Below are 14450 nucleotides of genomic sequence, written 5' to 3'. Positions count from 1 at the left end.
TTAGGGGGACTTAGTAGGGTCCCCGGTGTTTGCTCCTGGGTTTTAGCCTCAGGAGCACTTGGTAAGGGGGTGATAGGGATGGTCGCTGTTCATCCTTAGACACAAGTGGCTCTTGTAAAAGGGGGTCATCTGATTGGGCACGGTGACTCATGCCTGTAATCCCAGCACTTGGGAGGCCGAGGCAGACGGATCACCTGAAGTCAGGAGTTCAAGACAAGCCTGACCAACATGGAGAAACCCCATCTCTACTAAAAAGGCAAAATTAGCGAGGCATGGTGGTGTGTGCCTGTAATCCGCCTGGGCGACAAGAGCGAAACTCTGTCTCAAAAAAAAAAAAAAAAAAAGGGGGGGGTCATCTATATCATCTATAATACCTAATTCTATCTTAGAACTTTCCTTTGGTTGGAAGGGGAGGTGGGTTCTGGGAGTTTCACAGATTGTTAGGTTTGGTATAGGGTCATAAAAGCCTGTGCACATGGGATTTCTGACCATTTGCCCTGCCTCTTGCAAAATAGGTCTAATGGCAGGATGGTGTCATAATTAAGGCTGCCAGTGACTGCCCATTGTTCCAGGCTGGGCAGTTCACAATGGGGACAGACAATGTTGCAAAAAAAAAATTACACATTTTGTCTTTAGAGTGTCAGGGTCAAATTTATTTCAATGGTTGAGGATATAGCCAAGTGCGGAATAGGTGGAGAGTTGCCCATAGTGGTCTGGAAAAGAGAAGAGGACTTTGAAAAGTGGAAGTCTCATTAGGTGACCCAAATTTTACCTGGGGCATCCCCCTGGAAAAATTCTGGGCCCAGAGTGGGGTCCCTGAGAGCATCCCCCCTTTAGGGCTCCAACTTAGTCTGTCAGACATCTCTGACCTTAGATGGGTGCTGGCACTGCTTTGGAATGGTTCTCTACACCACTGAGGACCTGACAAGTTTTTCTATCCCACTTAAAGCAACTCTTTAACCCTCTCAACTTAGGCAATAATAAATTCCCTTTCATGAATTCCCTCCACCGCCATGCGCTACACAGACCACCTACGACATGCCCAGACCCTCTGACTTGTATAACCTTTTTCGCATAGTTAGGTGGGTTTTCTGTCCTTGGCCAGTTGAATGAGGGAAGGGAAGAATTTAGCGTAAGTAAAAGAAGCTTAAGTCACCTGAAACCTATGAGTTCGCCCTGGACAAGCTACTCCTGCCAACTGCATCACACATAGGGATCAGGGACTATTACTGAAAAGGATAGAAAAGAGTCTTTTCCCCTTCTGGGCAGGGCAGCCATCCCTGTTCACTCCTTGGCCTTCAGAGACCACCAGAGAGTGGCCCCAGTCAGTTCCCCCCAATTACCAAGGAGCTACTAGGAAACAGCTGCTGAAAGACTGAAAAAGGAGAAAAAGAAAAGAACTCAGCAAAAGAAAAAAAGGAATAGGACTCAAACAAAAACGAAGAAAAGGACTCAGGTTTCTCACCTGAACCAAGCGGTGGCAGTCAGGCACTTCCACAGGGAAACCTTTCAGTTTCACCAGAGAATGGCCCTGGCCAGAAACTTGCATTTGTCTTCGTGCTTAGGCGCTGTCCACCGAGGGTCCTCAGTTGGAAAGGAAAACAGACCCAGACAAAGACTCCCCTGTATGTAAAACGGGAAAGGAGAAAAAGAAATCCCAAACTTTGAACCTACCTTCTCTCCTGGCTAGCTCACCAAAATATGTTCAGTAGAGGGTCTTGACTGCAAGTTGTTCAGGTTCTTGGCATTTTGAACAAAGAATTGGAAAAAATACCCAGCAAAGCAAGGAAAGAATGCAGCGTCAAAAGAACGAAAACAGGAATTTACTGAAAATGAAAGTACACTCCACAGTGTGGGAACAAGCCGGAGCAGTGGCCTGGATATAGAATCTTCTTGGGTCCAAATGACTACTGCAGGTTTCCCATTGGCCGCTTGGTGGTCTCCTCATGTAAATAAAATGGTGGCCTGCAATCGGTCAACCAATCAGAGGATGAAGTAAAGTTAAAAAGGTCTTTACTTTGTAAAAGTAAAAGCAAAAAGCAATCAATCAGAGGTACTTTTAATTTCCCACCTGCCTCGCAGACAAGGTAGAGGTTTGCAAAGGGAGTAGTCTCTGGTTCTTTTGTTACTTAGGTGTGGAAAGTTAAGGGTTTCCCTTCAACTTAGTTCAAGGAAGTTAGCACGAAACAGCCTTAGGTTTCCTGCCTCCAGACCCTATTCTCCTGCCTCAGGACCGCAGGCCCACGCCACCACGCCTGGTTAATTTTGTATTTTTTGTAGAGATGGGGTTTTGTCATGTTGCCCAGACTGGGAGAAATATATTTTAAGGTATAATTAGCATGTTGTGTTTTAAAACTCCCGGTGATACACTTGCACATTAGCAACAGAGCTCTTGCTTCCACATTATGCAATTTCAGTTCATTATCTTGTATCATTCGAATTATTTCACGGAACTTAAAATGTATGGGACCCTTTACATATTGATAGAGCACATCCTTTTTATCTGTCAGTTCTCTGTATATATTTTTTGCCACACAAATCTAAAAATACCACCTTGATTTATGGAGCCTTCAAGTTTTTCATTTAAGTACAAGGGAAGAAATGTAAATCTATAAATTGGGTTAAATGATTTCTAGGAAAGTGTATAATTGTTTTTAAAAAGTATTTTAAAAAGTAAGTTTTGGGCAGGTGTAGTGGCTCGCACCTGTAATCCCAGCACTTTGGGAGACCACGGTGGGAAGATTGCTTGAACCCAGGAGTTTGAGACCAGCCTGGGGAACATGGTGAAACCCTATCTCTATTTAAAAATAAATAAATAGGCCGGGAGCAGTGGCTCACACCTGTAATCCCAGCACTTTGGGAGGCCGAGGCAGGTGGATCACTTGAGGTCAGGAGTTTGAAACCAGCTTGGCCAATATGGCAAAACCTGGTCTCTACTAGAAATATACAGATTAGCTGGAGGTGGTGGCAGGTGCCTGTGATCCCAACTACTCAGGAGGCTGAGGCGGGAGAATCGCTTGAATCCATGAGGTGGAGGTTGCAGTGAGCCAAGATCATGCCACTGCACTCCAGCCTGGGCGACAGGAGCGAAACTACATCTCTAAATAAATAAGTAAATAAATAAAGTGGAGCTTTGCTATAGTTGAGAAATTGTTATAGAGTACCATGCTTCTTATGATAACCTCATGTAGAAATTTTTATAGCTTTTTGAAAAATGGCTTTTTTGTTAACTTACTCAATTTTTATTGTCTTATAAACATTAATTTTCACAATTCAAATGTAAAAATATTGTAGACAATTTGTCTAAGCAGTATTTTGGAAGCACTTTCAACAATTATATTGTGTAAAGGGTCCTATTTATGCTGGAAGAAAGGACATGTATAAGGTTTTAGCATGAGGAAATTGAGGCTTTCTCAACCTAGAAGTCAGGAGTTTCAAGAGTAAACATTCAGCGTTGGATTAAAGAATCTGAATCTACTTTTTGATTTATTACTGATATCTTTTAAGCCACACCACTTTTTCTATTTTGCCCATTTGGGCAAGTCGATAATAAAGCCTGAGTGCTCCCTTCTTTGGTATATGCTGGAAGTTCAAGACATGCCTGGGTACCTTTACCCTAGCCCTACTCCTTAACCATAGTCAACAACACATTTTCCTGCTCTCACAAGCCACTTTTGAACCAGCTTGGGAAGTCTTCTGCTCTTTCCAGAGTCTCATTATGTGACAAATATGATACTTCACTATGTGACATCATCAGTCCCAGCATCCAAACGTGGGTGGGGTTCTATCCTGTTCTAGTGGAGTGGCCCAAGTGCAAATTAACAAAATATGTTTTGGGCTGAATATATAAAGTTTCTACTTTACCTGCCCCACAAGATATCCCATTATGTATGTTGATTCTTCAGAGCGAACATTAATTTTTTTTTTTTTTTTTTTTGGAGACAAAGTCTCACTCTGTGGCCCAGGGCTGGAGTGCAGTGGCACGATCTCTGTTCACTGTAACCTGTGTGCCTACCGGGTTCAAGCAATTCTCGTGCCTCAGCCTCCTGTGTAGTTGAGATTACAGGTATGTATCACCACACCAGCTAAATTTTGTATTTTTAGTAAAGAGCGGGTTTTGCCATGTTGGCCAGGATGGATGATCACCAGGATGGTGATCCACCCGCCTCAGCCTCCCAAAGTGCTGGGATTACAGACATAAGCCACAACCCTGGCGCATTAATCTTTTTTTTTTAAATTTATTATTATTTTTTAAGACAGAGTCTTGCACTGTTTCTGTTTTTGTTTTGTTTTGTTTGGTTTTTGTTTTTTTGTTTTTTTGACAGAGTCTTGCTATGTTTCCTAGGCTGGAGTGCAACTATGTCATCTCAACTCACTGCAGCCTCTGTCTCCTGGGCTCAATTGATGCTCCTGGCTCAGCCTCCCAAGTAGCTAGGACTACAGGCGCGCGCCACCATGCCCAGCTGATAATAGTATGTTTTGTGGAGATGGTGGTTTCATCATGTTGCCCAGGCTGGTCTTGGACTTTTGGGCTCAAGCAATCCTCCTGCCTCGACCTTCCAAAGTGCTAGGATTACAGGCATGAGCCACCGTGCCTGTCCTAACATTTAATCTTTTCAAATTCACTATGTATTATTTTTTGTTGTTGTTTTTTGTTTACTTCACTATGTATTCTAAGCGCAAATAAGAAATTCTTTTCTTTTTTTTGAGACGGAGTCTCGCTCTGTCGCCCAGGCTGGAGTGCAGTGGCCGGATCTCAGCTCACTGCAAGCTCCGCCTCCCAGGTTTACGCCATTCTCCCGCCTCAGCCTCCCGAGTAGCTGGGACTACAGGCGCCCGCCACCTCGCCCGGCTAGTTTTTTGTATTTTTTAGTAGAGACGGGGTTTCACTGTGTTAGCCAGGATGGTCTTGATCTCCTGACCTCGTGATCTGCCCGCCTCGGCCTCCCAAAGTGCTGGGATTACAGGCTTGAGCCACTGCGCCTGGCCCACAAATAAGAAATTCTTATTTCCTAATTATTTTCATGTATATAATATATATATTATATTTTTTAATACTTTTTTTTTTTTTTTTTTTTTTTTTAGACTGCGTCTCACTCTGTCGCCCAGGGTGGAGCACAGTGGTGCAATCTCAGCTCACTGCAAACTCTGTCTCCCAGGTTCAAGTGATTCTTCTGCCTCAGCCTCCCAAATAGCTGGGATTACAGGCGTGTGCCACCACACCCAGCTAATTTTTGTATTTTTAGTAGAGACACAGTTTCACCATGTTGTTCAGGCTGGTCTCAAATTTCTGAACTCATGTGATCCACCTGCCTCGGCCTCCCAAAGTGCTGGGATTACAGGTATGAGTCCCCACACCTGGACCATTTCCTAATATTTGTAAATACTTGCCATATTTTTATTTTTACCACGCATAAAAGTCAAGGCAAATGCAAGCCATTGATCTTAAAAGGCATGTAGAAATAGAATCATATAGTGAATATTCATGAATACTGAGGCAGGTTTTAGATGCTCAGAGTCTGAAATTGCACTGCATGGTATTTCCACAAAAATGTTCTGGGGCGGCCGGGTGCGGTGGCTCAAGCCTGTAATCCCAGCACTTTGGGAGGCCGAGACGGGTGGATCACCAGGTCAGGAGATCGAGACCATCCTGGCTAACACGGTGAAACCCCGTCTCTACTAAAAAATACAAAAAACTAGCCAGGCGAGGTGGCGGGCGCCTGTAGTCCCAGCTACTCGGGAGGCTGAGGCAGGAGAATGACGTGAACCCGGGAGGTGGAGCTTGCAGTGAGCTGAGATCTGGCCACTGCACTCCAGCCTGGGCAACAGAGCGAGACTCCGTCTCAAAAAAAACAAACAAAAAAAATGTCCTGGGGCCTACTCAGGAATAGCTCAAGTGCAAATTATGAGCATATATTCCCAAAATTGTATCCTGTTTGAATTCATCTAATATGAAAAAACTTGTTATAGGTGGCATTCAACCTTCAGCACTTCGTGATGTATTACTAATATTTATTATGAAGTGCCCCAGTGAGGCAGAACTTGCTTTGGTTGATGTAAGGCACATGATTTGTTCCAGGTTGCAAAACAAGCAATTACATTTTACTGATTAATACATCCATTATAAAGCAATACTAAAATGTAATTTCAGTAGACAAATATGAATCCTACACATGAACACTCTTCTGGTTCTTTTGAATAAAATGCCCTCTGTAATAACTGCTGTCTTTTTAGTTTCCAAGAATAAGACTAATTTTCATTAATCTGATATACAACTATTACTTTTTTGTGTGTGTGACGGAGTTTCGCTCTTATTGCCCAGGCTGGAGTGCAATGGCGCCATGTGGGCTCACTGCAACCTCCGTCTCCCGGGTTCAAGCGATTCTGATGCCTCTGCCTCCCAAGTAGCTGGGATTATAGGCATGTGCCACCATGTCCATCTAATTTTGTATTTTTAGTAGAGATGGGAATTTCTCCATGTTGGTCAGTTTGGTCTCGAACTCCTGACCTCAGGTGATCCACCAGCCTCAGCCTCCCAAGGTGCTGGTATTACAGGCATGTGCCACCATGCCTGGCCACAACTATTACTTTTCAAAGTAGAAGGTGACTATCATTCTCCTTACATGTTTTTGTCTACCATATATGCATTTTTTGTCTACCATATATGCGGATAGGTAACCTATCATTCTACTCCAATGAAAATCTCATTCTCTTAATGTTCTGGTCTGCTATTCATGTAACATGGTCATCCTGCAGAGCAATCCTTTCCTTTAATCAATAAAGACCCTCTGCCAATAAAAGAGAAGGTGCCCTGACAACATGAGGCATGATAATTTGGAAAATAGTTGTATGTCTGTTATCTGCTACTTCCCATGCTCTCAAGTTTATACCATATTGTATCTTTGTTTGTTTTGTTTTTGGTAGAGACAGGGTTTTGTCATGTTGCCCTGGCTGGTCTTGAACTCCTGGGCTCAAGAGATCTTCTCGCCCCAGCCTCCCTAGGACTACAGGCATGCATCACCATGCCCAGCTAATTTTTTTTTCCCTTCAGATAGAGTTTTGCTCTTTTTGCCCGGGCTGGAGTGCAATGGCATGATCTTGGCTCACTGCAACCTCTGCCTCCCGGGTTCAAGCAAATCTCCTGCCTCAGTCCCTAAGTAGCTGGGATTACAGGCACATACTACCACACCTGGCTAATTTTTGTATTTTTTTTTTTTTTTTTTTTTGAGATAGAGTCTCGCTCTGCTGCCCGGGCTGGAGTGCAGTGGCCGGATCTCAGCTCACTTCAGCTCACTGCAAGCTCCGCCTCCCGGGTTCACGCCATTCTCCTGCCTCAGCCTCCCGAGTAGCTGGGACTACAGGTGCCCGCCACCACGCCCGGCTAGTTTTTTGTATTTTTTAGTAGAGACGGGGTTTCACCGTGTTAGCCAGGATAGTCTCGATCTCCTGACCTCGTGATCCACCCATCTCGGCCTCCCAAAGTGCTGGGATTACAGGCTTGAGCCACCGCGCCCGGCCTAATTTTTGTATTTTTAATAAGGACGGGGTTTCACCATGTTGTCCAGGCTGGTCTCGAACTCCTGGCCTCTCAGGTGATCTGCCTGTCTTGGCCTCCCAAAGTGCTGGGATTACAGTCATGAGCCACTTCACCTGGCCCATACTGTATCTTAAAACATTGCAAAGTAGGTACATAGTGCACTGGTAACCACTTCATCCCACTGCAGCTTGAGCTGCAATTTCTACTTATTTGCTAACTATGTCTGTTTGAAAACCCAAAGAATCAATTTTGACCGCTAAATTTTGTATTTCTTCACTAATTACATAGCCAGTGAGTGTTCTTTTTCTTGGGGGGGAAAAAAGCATCAATTATTGGCTTATATGATATTTAAAAAAAATGGTAGAATCTGCCATTTAAACCATTTGATGCTGTTGTTTTTATTTGTGAAAGACTGTTATAAATATATCTCTTTCTTCTAGGGATAGATTTCTGTTTAGGCTTCCTATCATTGCTGGGATCAATATTGATAAGGTAGATTTTCCTATTTCTTCATCATCACTTCTAAATTAATTTGCATTTAATTGTACAAATGAGTTCAGTGACATCTAATGTGAATTATTGACATCAAGTACTTTTTCTTCTCTTTTTTTTTTTTTTTTTTTTTTGAGACAGAGCCTCATTCTGTCTCCCAGGCTGCAGTGTAGTGCTGTGATCTAGGCTCACTGCAACCTCCACCTCCTGAGTTCAAGCGATTCTCCTGCCTCAGCCTTCTAAGCACCCAGAATTATAGATGCACGCTACCACACCGGCTAATTTTTGTATTTTCAGTAGAGATGGTGTTTCACCATGTTGGCCAGGCTGACCTCGATTCCTGACTTCACATGATCCACCACCTTGGCTTCCCAAAGTGCTGAGATTACAGGCGTCAGCCACCATGCCTGGTCCAAGGCTACAGTTCGGTTGGGTTTTTGTAGAAGCGGCATTGGGACATAGGTTTACATCTATTCTAACATTTAAGAGATAGATCACTTTTCCTGTTTTTTTAGTTTATCTTATACTTGCTTTGTTTTTATTCTATGATTTTTGTGAATGTATTGTTGGCATACATTAGCATTGCCTTAAAGGATTCCGTTGTGTGGATATCGCTGAGTCATTTTACTATTGATGGGCGTGTGGATGGTCTATAGTTTGGGGTATTATGACTAGTGCTGGTATATAAATTATTGAATTAACCTTTTGGTGGTGTATATATATAGATATCGATATAGATAGAAATTTATTTGGGGTATATTTGTAAGAGTGTAATTGTTGAGACCTAGGTTTGTATCTCTTCAGCTTATGTAGGTACTACCAAAGAGTTTTCCAAAATATTTGTGCCATTTTTAACACCCATTGGTATGAAGTGCCTGATTAACCCACATCTTTTCCAAAACTTGATATTTCCTACCATTTTTATTATAGATTTCTGGTTGGTGTACAATGATATTAGGTAGTAGTGTTACTTGAATTCTCACAATTAATAAGGACATTGAACATTTTCTCTAAATTATTAATTGAATAATGTTTTTGAAGCTTCTATTGGAATGTTTTGACTATAATTTACTCTATTGTGTGAATCTGTGCTTTTTTATGGTACATACATCTCTCTCTTCCAAACCCCTCGTGTGTGTGTGTGTGTGTGTGTGTGTGTGGTGTGTCTTTTAGGAGTGCCAGCTCTTAATTTTACTATGGCCTAATTTGTCATCTTTCCTATATTATTGTGTTTTGTGTGACTTGAGAAACATTTTTTTATTCTAAAACCACAAAAATACTATTATTGTTTTTCTAAAAATTGTATTACTTACCATGAAAATTTAGATCAGCAATTCATTCAGAAGTAATTTGTTCTATAGTGTTGGTAGCGGTTGAGGTTATGTCTTTTTTCCATTATAACTACCTCATCAGTTTATTCATAAAATGTTAGATGATGCTTTTTTTCTGTTTGCTGTCACTTGTCATTGCTTCTCCCATGGTTAACACCACCTCATCCTTAGTGCTGACTTCGATGAAGTACCCTGGTAATTCTTTCCATTTCTAAGTGCACCTGGCTATCCTCACAGGAGCACACAGTGAAAGTTACTGTTAATGACAAGAATCTTCAATAAGGCTGTTTTCTCATAAGAATGATTGTTACCATCCTTAAAGGAACATGTGCTGAATGAAAGAAAAGATTCTAGTGATGTGGCAATAAGGATAATCTTCTTATCACAGATGAGGGTTGAAATCCTAGGCAACTTCTCTCGTTTGCCATTATCTATTTCTTTCTTACACAAGATCCAGGTTGAGGTCCACAGATGTGAGTCTCAAGCACTTGATTATTGGAAACCCCATGTTTCTTCTCTCAAAAGGAGTTCCCCAATGTCAGCTTTTGGATTGACACATTTCTTCAATGGTTTTGGATGTGAACATACTTTCTATGTAGAAAGAGTGGACAGGACTATGTCCATTGGCACCACCTGCCTCTTGAGTGTCTTCCAGACCATAAAGATCAGCCCCATGAACTCCAGGTGGAAGGATCTTAAAGTAAAAGCTGCAGAGTACATTGGATACTCCATTCCCATCTGCTAGATCCTGTACATTGTAGTAAATTTTTCCGGTGTATCTGGTTGTCACATACAATGACAATAACATCACAAAGAAGAGATTTTGGTTACTGTTCTACTCTAGGTTTTAACAAAATTATAGACCCATTGTATGCAGCATTATTTGTATTCCCTGAAGTTTTATTTTCTGTGCTCATAATCTTGTCCAGTGGCTCCAGGATTTTCATTTTGTACAGGCACAAGCAGTAAGTCCAACACATTCACAGGAATAATGTTTCCTACAGATCCTCCGAGTCCAGAGTGACCCAGAGTATCCTGTCCTGGTGAGCACCTTTGTGTCTTTTCATATCCTTTCCTCCTACATTCATGTTTGTATTGCTCGATTTCATAATCCCGGGTGGTGGCTGGTGAACAGTGTTGCCCTCATTTCTGTGTGTTTTCCAAGTGTCATCCCCTTTGTTGTCATGAGCTGTGACTCCACTGTATCCAGGCTCTGCTTTGTCTGGATCAGAAATACAAATTCTCCTCATCTTATCATAAATAAGTAAACTGCATGATTTTGCACAACATTCAGTTGTTTACACATTCATCATCCTTGGAACATCAATACAGAAACTTACGGAGAAGCCACATTTCTTTCTATTGTAGTCTCAGGATTTTCTTCAGCTGGTTAATGTGGCATCTATGTGGGGATAGCAACGGTGAATAAATCAGGTTATCTTCATCCTGATGCATAGTATCCAATTGATAGAAATCTTAATTAAATATTGCTTCATTAGGGAGGCTGAGGGGGGTAGATCACTTGAGGTCAGGAGTTCAAGACCAGCCTGGCCAACATGGTGAAACCCTGTCTCTACAATACATACAAAAATTAGTCAGGCGTGATGGCATGCGCCTGTAATCCCAGCTACTAGGGAGGCTGAGGCAGGAGAATCTCTTTAACCCAGGAGGCGGAGGTTGCAGTGAGCTGAGATCATGCCACTGCATGCTGGGTGACAGAAACTTCCATAGTTCCTGAAAGTGACCAGAGGTGTGATTCAAAATAAGATTGATAGATAGATAGGCTGGGCATGGTGGCTCACACCTGTACTCCCAGCATTTTGGGAGGCAGAGGCGAGTGCATCACCTGAGGTCAGGAGTTCACGACCAGCCTAGCCAACATGGTGAAACCCAGTCTCTACAAAAAATATAAGAATTAGTTGGGCATGATGGTAGGTGCCTATAATCCCAGCTACTTGGGAGGCTGAGGCGGAAGAATCACTTGAACACGGGAGGCGGAGGTTGCAATGAGCTGAGATCGCGCCGTTGCACTCCAGCCTGGGCGACAGACTGAGACTCTGTCTCAAAAAAAAAAAGGCCGGGCGCGGTGGCTCAAGCCTGTAATCCCAGCACTTTGGGAGGCCGAGACGGGCGGATCACAAGGTCAGGAGATTGAGACCATCCTGGCTAATACGGTGAAACCCCGTCTCTACTCAAGAATACAAAAAACTAGCCAGGCGACGAGGCGGGCGCCTGTAGTCCCAGCTACTTGGGATGCTGAAGCAGGAGAATGGCGTGAACCTGGGAGGCGGAGCTTGCAGTGAGCTGAGATCCGGCCACTGCACTCCAGCCTGGGCGACCGAGCCAGACTCCGTCTCAAAAAAAAAAAAAAACAAAAAAAAAAACAAAAAGGTAGAGACGGAGTCTTGCTTAGACACCCAGGCTGGAGTGCAGTGGTGCGATCTCGGCTTACTGCAAGCTCCCCCTCCCGGATTCATGCCATTCTCCTGCCTCAGCCTCCTGAGTAGCTGGGACTACAGGCACCGGCCACCACACCCGGCTAATTTTTTTTTTTTTTTTTGTATTTTTAGTAGAGACGGGGTTTCACCATGTTAGCTAGAATGGTCTCGATCTCCTGACCTCGTGATTACAAGCGTGAGCCACCGCACCCAGCAATCCCTAACTATTCTTTTTAGAAGGTGTATTAACTACTCTCTAAATCGCAATAAATGTAAGTGTTTAGGGTATATTCTTGGAAGAATTAATTGATCTATATTAAAATGGAGAAGAATGTAAGTTGTTGGGGCAGGTAGGGCCACGAGAGAGATCAGCATAAGACCAGCAGGTGGGGCACTGCATAGCTAGAGGAGGAAGATATGAAAAGACTCACAGGTGAGGCATCCTAGAGGGGATGTGGAGAAAAAGTAATTATGAGACGTTCTGAAGATTTTTGCTCTTGAGTACCCTGTTATCTCTGTCCCTGTCACTCTCACAGTATCTTCAAAAAAGGCCACATGTGTCACTGAGGTTTTTCTGTAAAAGTAAATTCTTTTGGAAATATCTGAGGGGATTTGAGCTTTATATCTGTACTTATGTTAGAAAAAATCTAATTTTATAGAGAAGGCCAAGATGAATACAGAGGAGATACTGGTAGGTTAAACCCCTAGGAATTAGAACAAATTTCTGGGAAATCTTCAGCATTTCGAGGCTGCGAAAGTTATGTGGTAAAGGCAAGATCTTGGAGGGGAGAACCAGGCCCAGCTAAATCTGAGTTATATGTGAAATAAACAGAGTTTTCACAAAGAATATCTTTTATAAGATGAGAGAAAGGAGATGAAGTAGAAGAGAGACTGAGTTGGTCCTTCAGGATCGGAATCTGATAGATTGGACACTAGAGGAAGTTTAATGTAACTTTTTTGTGCTATCTAGATCTAGTTTTTAGACCCTGGCTAGGGGCCAGTTAGTTCCTTTTCTAGAGTGGCCAATTAAGTTCACAACACCGGCCACAAGTGAGCTTTACCTTGTAGTATTTACCTTGCCCTAATCGTATCCCCATATCCTCTGCTCCAAGGCAGCCTTGAAAAGCAACCACCTTTTAACAACAGTAACAGTGAATATCTGCACCCTAGCAGAATATCTGCACTTGAGGAAGTAGAAATGGCTCTGAAAATGGCAGAAATGGCTCTGAAACACCCAAAAGCCTCCATCCCCACAGAATTTTCACTACGAAATGTGTTGCAGCCTGCTGAATAGGTCTATTCTCATAGTATTTCTCTACTTGACTTGACTCAGCTTTATCTATGTGAACACTCCTACCCATAGGGCACTTGTCAAAAACAATCAGTGGCAATTGTTTAACACTAGAGTGTTTAGAGGAGTGACAGTGTGTGTCTGTGTGACAGATGGAAGTAATAAGAGGGTACAGGGGAAAGGGGCCATAGGCATAAGATGATGGAAGAGAGCCTGGAGTGTGGGGTATAGAGAGTGTAGTGGAAGAGAGAAGGCAGACAGTTAAAAGGAAAAAGAATGTTAAGTGTTGTTCAGCCTCAAGACTGACATGATGAAAATACCTTTATTGTGGTTTTTGTAAATTAGAACACATGCTTTATTATTAAAAAGAAAACACACAATTGAAAATGTTGACATTTTCATCCTTGCTTCTTTCTTATAAAAAACCGTCACAAGGCATAACTTGTGGTAATAATTCTGTAGATATATGGACAATTTTTAAAAATAGTATTTTTTCATTGCAAAATATTCATTAGTGTCATATCATAGGCAGATCTCCAACTCCAGAATAATTCCCATGGTTATATTATGTTACATGGCAAAAAGGACTCTGCACTGTAATTACTAATCAGCTGCCTTTAGCATTGGGAGATTATTCTGGATTGCCCAAGCACTTAATAATAGGAGAAACCGGAGAGATGCAATAGTCAGAGGTTTCAAATATGAAAGGGATTTGACAATACTACTGTTGGCTTTAAAGATTCCTATCTTTAAAAGGGTGGGGGCAAGGAAACTGTGTGAAGGAAATTAATCTGCCAACAACCTAAATAATTCTAGAAAACGATTCATTTCCAGAGTCAAGAACAGAGCCAGGTGGTTTTCTTCTTCTAGAGACAATTCCACGGGCCAGTTCCACCGCAAGCTTCCCAGAGAGCATTCCTTCTGCCGTAAGGACACCGAGCTTCCCCCAAAATGGCCGCCCCCACAGTGCTCCCGCCCAACGGCGCGGTTACCTGCAACGCACCGCTCGCTTATTTTTTGTTCTAATCTCGCTTGATTCAGTTTTTATACGGCCTCTAAAACGCTTCGCATTTAGAATAGTGATTGAGGTGCCCAGAGGTGACTTTAATTTTCCATTGAGCTGAGACGTCACAGCCATCATAACCGTTAAGAACTGATGCCGCGCCTTTGTGGTAATAACGGGTTCCGGCCTTTGAGAATTTTGCGCCGTTCACTATCCCCTACAAGGAGATCAACTTACTCTGTTCCCTGTCTGTTCAGAGGACTTTACCCACACGCCGTATCTGTCTGTGTGAACTCAAGCCTCTGATAATCTCTCCATTTTCTGCCAGGGCTGAGGTGTCTGGAAATCTGACAGTTTT

General features: G+C 42.7%; 1 long non-coding RNA gene across 1 annotated transcript; it reads right to left on the bottom strand.

The window, feature by feature from the left end:
* Positions 1-628: 628 nt before the first annotated feature.
* Positions 629-14428, bottom strand: LOC115900694. Its single transcript, XR_004060362.1, has 4 exons — positions 14330-14428; positions 9343-10762; positions 1466-1965; positions 629-713 (listed from the first exon to the last, which is right to left on the bottom strand). It is a non-coding gene; the product is annotated as an uncharacterized LOC115900694 (long non-coding RNA).
* Between the last annotated feature and the right edge of the window lie 22 nt (positions 14429-14450).

The sequence above is a fragment of the Rhinopithecus roxellana genome, chromosome 12 (assembly GCF_007565055.1).
Source record: "Rhinopithecus roxellana isolate Shanxi Qingling chromosome 12, ASM756505v1, whole genome shotgun sequence".
NCBI lineage: Eukaryota > Metazoa > Chordata > Mammalia > Primates > Cercopithecidae > Rhinopithecus > Rhinopithecus roxellana.
Note: the sequence above shows the minus strand (reverse complement) of the source record. Positions and strands in the feature narration are given on the sequence as shown.